Raw genomic sequence first — 8079 nt, 5'->3', positions numbered from 1 at the left:
CTGATGCCTTCTTTAGGTGGTTTGAGCGGCAGGATATGGCTTTTTCCGAGTATCCATATATTGGCATGGACTTCCGAGGTGATCTGGATTTGGTACTACCGGATGGCGAGCAGTGGGGTGATCTTGGTAAATATTTTGACCTTATCACTGTTTACTATTTTTTATTTATAATGTCCTTGTACTTTACTCTATCAAGACTCTAATCAAACTCATGTGCGCATGCAGATGTGGGCCCTGTCCGTCTAGCAGTTCGTCCGAGAGCTCCGACCGCTGCCCCCGCAGGGGAGGCTCCTGGGAGAGCTATTCTCCGTGACCTTGACTTGGCCGAGACTCTTACAGCTGTGCAGGAACATGTCGAGGGTCTTACCCTTGGGATTCCGGATGTACGGATCGACGAGTTGCCTCTACGATTGCAGCGACATACTGTTGGTGTTCCCAGACGATGGTCTCGTCTTCTGCGCATGATTGCACAGGCCGTGGCATGTTATCATGAGCATCACTAGGCTAGGGTGCCCCCAAGCCATTTTTGAGTTTTGGGGTCATATGACCGATTTTGTCTTGGTTACAGAACATTACATGTAAACCGTAAACAATTATGTATATTTTTGATTTTCGGAGTTTATTCCAGTTTTTATGTGATCCATGTATGAAACATCGATGATGCTTCTCTTTTTATCAATTTTGCAGATGTCTATCTAACACATAGTTTGCTAACGAGTCGGTTAATGTGTTTAAGTTTCTGGAAATGTGTTGATATTGGATAAAATCAAACCGTCTTTCCAAGATTTTAACTCTTAGGAACTTGCGATAAATAGCTGGATTTCGGACATAGTAGGTACCATTGAGCTGTAGTACCACGAGCTGTGAGTCTAGCCTGACGACTAGCCGGCGTATGCCATGGGTGATGGCATCAGAGAGGAGCTCTATCAACGCGCTATACTCAGCGATATTATTTGTTGATTGACCAATACATACCCCCCTGAAACTCACTAACTCGCCGCTTGGGTTAAAAATGGCCCATGCTGCAGAGGATAGGTTCCTTGAACTACGACTCGCTCCGTCAGCATATCCGACCCACGGTTCCAATGGATTTGACATCTGCAATAAGTGTAAAAAGTGGATTACTTAAACCGGAACAAACGCTTTAGCGAAAACAAAAATGTAACAAAAGCATACAGGTTACTACTAGGGATAGTAACGCTTAAGGTACAACCCGTTGCGGGGTTGCGCCAGTGGAACTCCGTCATAATCTACCAACTCGTAGGCACCTTTTGCTAATACACTTTTAACAATATAAGGACCCATCCATAAGGACTTGAATTTCCCAGCTCCCAATTTATCGGATTCTTGGTCATAAAGCAAGACCAAATCACCTTCCGAGAAGACACGGGGTTTGACATTTTTGTCAAACTGCGCTTTGACTCGTTTCTTATGGGCTTCGTTGGCCAAGGCAGCATCACGACGAGTTTCATCCAACTGGATTAACTCTAAGAAACGAGCTTCTTCTTCTGAGGTTCCGGGGAGGAGATCAATTGCGAGTTTAAGGGACGAAATTTCGCACTGGATCGGTAGGATCGCTTCCAGGCCATACACCAGTTGAAACGGTGTGAACCCAGTGGCATTCCTTACTGATGTTCGGTAGGCCCACAAAGTCGAGTATAGGATCAAATGTAATCTTCTTTTGTGAACCCCCACCATCCTTTGCAGCATGCGCTTCAGGACTTTGTTGATCGCTTCAACTTGTCCGTTAGCTTGCGGATAGTACAGAGTAGAGCTGTCGTGAGACAATCCTAGTTTGGCAGTTAATTCAACCATCATGTGATTGCGAAAATGCGATCCATGATCTGTTACTATGGCCTGTGGCACGCCGAATCTGGCGACTACATGATTAAAAAAGAATAGGGCTGCTGTTTCACCAGTGTTATCCAATGTAGGCATCGCCTCGGCCCATTTGGTAAAATAGTCAACTGTGACTATAATATACCCATGCCCCCCGGTCGAGGTGGGGTTACATTGCATGAAATCGATGCCCCACTTGGCGAAAGGCCCCACAGCTATTATTGGCTGTAAAGGAGGGGGGGGTCTTCTGGTTTTGCTATCAAAAATCTGACATGCATGGCAACTTCTAACCGCAGTTATGCAATCTTTGAACATGGTTGGCCAGAAGTATCCTGCTCGTAAGATTCTTTGTGCTATAGCATATCCAGATTGATGCCCCCCATAGGTGCCTGAATGACATTCATTCAGGGCTTTTTCGGCTTCCTCATGGGTTAGACACCTTCTCAGGACCGTATCGACACCACGACGGTAAAGTGTATCACCGACGATCATGTAGTCTTTTGCTTGGTATCGAATACGTTTTCGTTCTGAGTGAGAGGTGTCTGGCCGAAACTTTTGGGTTTGGAGATAAATTATTATATCTCCATACCACTCATCACTTGCTGATATCAGAAACAAACTTTCGTCCACGATCGATTCTTTGGACGTTTCATCGTTGTACGATGACGGGAGATCGCATAATAATTCTGCGAAAACTAAAGCTTTCTTTGATTTGGATTTCACAAATTCCAGATCAAACTCTTGAAGGATAGCTATCCGCTTTGAATATTTGCCCCCAAGCAACTGTCGCGACAGTATATAAGTCATGGGGTTGCAATCTGACAATACAGTGGTCTTCCTAAAGAGGACATAATGTCGAAATCTTTGAATCGCTTGAACAGCTGCTAATGCCAACTTTTCAACATGAGAATATCTACTTTCCGTATCATTTAAGTTTTTACTTAAATAATATATAGGGTATTCAAATCCATCGACTTCTTGAACCAAAACCATTGCAATGGTCGTATCTGCTGCAGCGAGATACAGGTTAAAATCCCTTAGATAGTCTGGGGCGTACATTAATGATGCTTTGACTAGCGCTTCTTTCAAAGCATTAAAGGAAGCTTGTGCAACCTGGTCCCAGACGAAAGGTACATCCTTTTTTAGGAGACGGGTATAACCTTTAGCAAGTTCTGCGTAATTTGGAATGAACCTCCTCAGAAAGTTTGCTTTCCCTTGGAGTTTCTGAATCTGAAGCAAGTTTGAAGGTGGAGGCAAATTAATGATTGCCTGCACCTTGCAAGGGTCGAGACGAATCCCATCCTTGGAGACTATAAAGCCAAGTAAACGACCAGAACCGACGCAAAACACACATTTGTGTGGATTGAGTCTTATCTTGTAGTGTCGGCAACGTAGAAATATTGCTCTTAAATGATGCGGATGATCAGTCCGCTTTTGCGAATGAGCCGGAAGATCGTCGAGATAAGGTTGAACGATGTTCTTGATGTCATGGAAAGCATAATTCATTGCTCTCTGAAATGTCGCCCCTGCGTTCTTCAAACCAAAGGGTAATTTTCGATAAGCGAATGTGCCCCACGGACAAATAAATGCAGTCTTTGACTGGTCCTGTGGGCGGATATTAATTTGATTATACCGGGAAAATCCGTCCATAAATGAAAAGATTTCACATCCGGCGCATTCATCAATTATCTGGTCGATGAAGGGTGTAGGGTAGTTGTCCTTTGGACAAGCTTGATTTACATCCCTATAATCGACGCACACTCGTATTGTTCCTTGTTTCTTCATAACAGGGACAATATTCGATACCCAATCGGTTAGAGGAACTGGGTAGATGAAACTAGCATGGAGGAGCTTTTCAACTTCCGCCTTGATGGCAGCGGCTTTCTTGGGGTGCACCTGCCGAAGCCGTTGTCTTACTGGTTTGACATTAGGATACATCTTAATTTCATGTTCAACTATACTCGAGTCGATGCCTGGAATTTCATCATATGACCAAGCAAAGACATCTCTAAATTCGCGGAAAAAAGCTTTATATATTTCTTGTTCTGAAGGGGAACATCCTTTGCCGACATAAATATTCTCTACAATGTCTGTTTTGGTCGAGATATTTATGGCTATAGTCTCTTCTATATTGGATAGGTTTCTCTCGGAATCCACCGTATTTACAGTATTTGTTAGGAATTCAAATACTGAAGGGTGATATAGGTCGCCTTGAGTATCTTCCTGAGGAAGGGAACGATGGTGGTTATCCTCCCATGGCACCCCCTCAATCCACATTGATTGCAGGATTCCTTCATCACTTGCATGCACTCGTGACCAAGGATCCAAGGGGGTTCCACATTCTCCTGACCTATCTACCCAAACGCTTGACGAGCATTGATTTGGGCTCGCCTCCCATGCCTGAAACATTGATTGCTACAATATTTCGATTGGGCTCGGGTGTAACACCATTGCCCGATCCATGATGACTTTGTCTTTTGCGACCTTCGTGGAAGATATCATGTTGCGGTGGCCACCAATGGTACATTTCCTATGTACATATGATTTGGTAGCGAGAAAGTCCCCATCATCGTGGGGTCTTTCAACAGTCCTACTCCTATATCTTGAATTGAATGGTCGCTTTCATGGATCATGGGAATGCTTCCCGTAACTTGTGAACCATTAAGGAGGAAGTTTTGTTGGTCGACGACTGTAATCCCTCCTTCAAACGGGAAAGCGATCTTCCTAAAATAAGTCGACACGACAGCTGCCATGGCATAAATCCATGGTCTTCCCAGTAGGATGTTGTAATCTAGATTTCCATCTATGACTTCAACATCAATCTCTACCATTTTTCCACCTAGTTCAACTTTCAAGTTACTTAGGATACCGTAAGGGGTATATGTCCTACCGTCGAAAGCCTTTAGTGTTGTCGAAGATCTCGACAAGGTTGGTGACCCTAGCGTTTTCCAGCAGCTCATCGACATAATACATGTCGATGCTCCCTCGTCAATAATTGTTCTGTGAACAGTTTTGTTGAGGGCCTTCACTTGAATCAGGAAAGCTAGCTGAGCTGGTAACTGAGGGTCATACCCTTTGTGATCAAAGGACACAAGATTGGAATCCTTAGGATCAACCCCCCCTATTGCCGATAACAATGCCTGCCTTTGGGATGGGCAATTTTGTAGTACTTCTAGAGTCGACATAGCGGATGGCGATTGAGCCAAATCTTCCACTATGTTATAATGCCATGCCGCTCTGGCACGAGGATTAAAAGTCGACTTGTGTACCACACCCTTAGGTGGTTTTATCGTTAATTCCGGCATTATGGGAGGGACAACTTCTGACGAAGTTGTTGTCGAACTACTAGGTTGATCGTTACCTTTTTCGTTTGACAGTTGCGGATTCCCGTAATCTTTGTTCCTTGTCGAAATCAAAGCATCATTTTGGTGCTTAGAGATCGACAACATCAGTACTTGCGACGGGGAAGCTTTTCCACTATCAACCATATTTTGACCTGGGTTGGGAAACGGGTCAGTCAACACAGCTGGGTTCTTTGGACTTTTAAAGAATCTCTTGAGCTCAGCCTTGTACGGACAATCTCGTGTCCAATGGTCCTCGTCACATATAGAGCATGGACCAGGTGACTTCTCTTTCTGTTTCCCTTTCCTAGGAGAGCTTGAAGAAGCCTTCTCAGGTGACGGATCATCCTGTTGCTTCTTCTTCCCTTTGTTTTGCTTCTTCTTTCTTCCTGGTTGATTAATTTCTTTTCCTTTATCTGCTGATATGGCATTTACTTCCGAAGCAAGAATCTCTTCATGGGCATTTCGATCTGAAGTCTTACGGGCTTTCTGAGGTGAAGCCTTTCTCGACTTCGCGCTTGCAGTGCCAATCACGCCATCTCTGGCATGAGAGTCAATATTCGATTTAGGAGGGGGAGGAATTGAAAATTCAAGTCTGGGGGCATCAGGTATTTTGTCATAGAGCGTGCCCGACTGAGTATATACCAAGTCTAAATACTGAGCACGAGCAATGACTTGCTCCTCCGTTATGACCCCCCCCCTTGGCCACATCTTCCGTTATAGCCGGAAGTAATGACTTTATAAACCATTCAGCTAGTAGCTGATCAGGAACGTATGTTTTGACCATCCTACGTCGACGACGCCACTCATGTATATGGTCAGATATGTGAGTAGCTGTCGTCTGTTTGAAGTTGGTCAGTATCTCGGTTCCTGTTTCATACCTGATAGGTAATTGAAAGTGGGTTAAGAAAGTCGTGGCTAAGGAGCTGAAATTGTCAAAAGAGGCTCTTGGCAATTTTATATACCATTTGGCCGCCGGACCTGTCAATGTCCTCTGGAAGAGGCGAAGTCTTATCGAATCATCGTTCAGGGTGTTCGATGAACACCACAGATGAAAGGTCATGACGTGATTCGACGGGTCTTCACCTGGATTTCCATTGAATTTAGGAATGTCCGATGGAAGTTTGTGAGGAATCATGGGCCACCAAGGGGCGTAGGCGATAGGATCGTTTGTCAACCGATGTAGATCGGGTAACTCCAGAGTTGCCACGAATGGCAGCTGTTGACTCAAGTTAGGTGAAGCGTACCCAGGATACGACGGAATCGCCTGAGAAGTTGGTCTTTGCATACCAGCATAATGTAATTGATGCTGATATGATTGATACGGTTGATGGACTGCTCCACCATAGAGTGGTTGGTTTTGACCGTATTGTAGGTACGGTTGTCCATTATTCGCAAAAATTTGCTGCTCGATACCTTGGTACACTTGCTGGAACTGAGGTTGTTGATACTGCACCAACCATGGTTGTGATACCATTGGTTGTTGTGTGATGCTTACTGTTGGATACCTATACCAATAGGTTTCATATTTCATGATTGGCAAGAGAAAGGCCAAATATGCTCTGCTTTGAGTTCACAAAGATCCCATATTTCCTAGAGAACAAGAGGTGGGTAAATGGTTTCAAGTATTAAGGACCTTATTTCAATTTTGTGGATGATTCAACAGTTTAAGATGGATCATGCCATGTTTCAATTTTGAGTTATAGAATAGAGAAAGAAGTCTGTCCAAACTGTTTAATCTTGGCAGACAGCTAGTTTAGGTAGAGAAGAAAAGGATCCCAACAGCCTAATCTGGGACCTTGGAAGAGATAAGGGTAGAACTAGATAGAAAAGAATAAAGAAAAAGCCAGAGAAAAGAAAAGGCAAGTAAGGGTTTGCAAGTCCAAATGCACCCTCTAAGAAGAAACAAAAAATGCTAGGGAAATAGCTGGGTAGGCAGTTGTGGTTGCAGAAAGGGTATTTTCACCATTACACATATGTCAAGAGGTGTTTTGCCAAGGCAAAATCTATCAATAGACAAAGTGGTTAATTCCATCATATTACAGCAAGGAGCATGACTAACTTCCCTCTTCCCCTCTATTCCATTACTAACACTCCCTTTCTTTCAGCTGAGATTTATGAAGAGAGATCATGGTTTTATGGTGGTTCTAGTTCATTCAGAATCCACATTTCTTGTCTAAGATCTTTTCATTTTGATCTACTCTCAAAACCAAGTCAATTTCAGATAAACTCAGTAAAATCCCTTTCATTTGCTCCCTTCATTCATATTAACCTCTAATTTTACTATATAACTCCCCTATTTTACCCCTTCCCCTAATAATACTAACACTAAGGTGTATAAAGCCCCAAATCTTATATATACTCCCTCCCCTTGGCATTATAGCCATATGTTCTTCAAAAGGGACCAAAATGACATCTGGTCACTTTGGTGAACCTGTCCCATCCCATTCCCCCTTGCTGCAAGTCAAACTGCTCCTCAAACCACCATTTGCATTGGAAAACCCTTATAAAACCCTATTCCGCCTTCAAATCCTTTGCAAAAATTACCAAAGTCAAAAACCCGCCTCTGGCGCATTTCCAAAGGGTTAGCGCATTATTGGTTAAATGAAAAAACATTCGAAAAACCAATAAAAAACCCACAAAACCTAAAGTTCCCCGCCCGCATATAACCTGAGCACCTCCATACTCCGCCCACCGTCGGATCAAGGCCCGAAGATCTGACGATCCACGTCAATATCGGAGCGGCTCCCACTGCTGTCCTTTACCGCCCGAGATGCTGACGTTGCGTCACGTCAGGGCCTCTCCACGCGTCAAGCACTGAGGTATCTCGGAGCCGGGCCTGACAACTTCGGCGCCGTACCCAAACCGCCCCGAGAAACCGTAGCGGTTAGCTTTGACC

This window comes from Pinus tabuliformis, chromosome 2_2 (genome assembly GCF_031772625.1).
Source record: "Pinus tabuliformis cultivar Carrire ecotype Pingquan chromosome 2_2, CPIR1, whole genome shotgun sequence".
NCBI classification, from domain to species: Eukaryota; Viridiplantae; Streptophyta; class Pinopsida; order Pinales; family Pinaceae; genus Pinus; species Pinus tabuliformis.
Note: the sequence above shows the minus strand (reverse complement) of the source record.